This window comes from Carcharodon carcharias, chromosome 10 (genome assembly GCF_017639515.1).
Source record: "Carcharodon carcharias isolate sCarCar2 chromosome 10, sCarCar2.pri, whole genome shotgun sequence".
Taxonomy (NCBI): domain Eukaryota; kingdom Metazoa; phylum Chordata; class Chondrichthyes; order Lamniformes; family Lamnidae; genus Carcharodon; species Carcharodon carcharias.
The window spans coordinates 30,729,590-30,730,488 of NC_054476.1; positions in this window are offsets into that span (position 1 = coordinate 30,729,590).

The window sequence follows — 899 nt, forward strand, 5'->3', positions numbered from 1 at the left end:
GGGAGACTGAGACTCCATTTGTGAGATGATTGGGCCTGAGGTCACCTCCAACTGTGGAAAGCCCATGCCAATGGCTCTGAAGTCACAGTGGCCTTCAACTTCTATGCCTCCGGATCTTTCCAGGAGTCAGTGGGGTATCTGCGTAGAGTGTCTCAATCTGCTGTCCACAGTTGCGCCAAGCTGGTGACAGAAGCTCTGTTCAGGCGAGTACTGATATTTATTCATTTTTGTATGGACGAGGCCAGCCAGGCTGTGCGAGCCAGAGGGTTTGCAGCGATTGCTGGGTTCCCCTGCATCCAGGGTGCCATCGATTGCACACATGTGGCCATCAAGGCACCAGCAGGTCAGCCGGGTACCTTCATCAACAGGAAGGGATTCCACTTGATGAATGTCCAGGTAGTTTGTGAAAGCAGGACATAGATTTTGCAAGTCTGTACAAGGTACCCTGGCAGCTCCCACCATGCTTATATCCTGAGACACTCCGAGGTGCCAAGGCTATTCAGTGCTCCAATCCGACTGGATGAATGGCTGCTGGGTGACAAGGGCTATTGTTGAAAATGTGGCTTATGATGCCTCTCCACCACCCAAGAATGTAGGCAGAGCAGTGTTACAATAGGAGTCATGCCTCCACAAGGGCAGTAATAGAAAGGACTGTAGGTCTTCTGAAGATGCGGTTCCAACTGTTCTTGGACCGTTCAGGGGGAGCACTACAATACCCCCCAGAGCGGGTGTCACTGATAGTAGTTGTATGCTGCGCTCCCCACAATCTGGCTCTGGCAAGGGGGGGCCCACTGGAGGAAGAGGATTTTGAGGCAGCTCCACATGCCACAGAGTATGAATCCAGTATTGAGTCACAGGAAGAGCATGGTGAGGAGAACGCTGAGGGTTTGGAGGCAGAA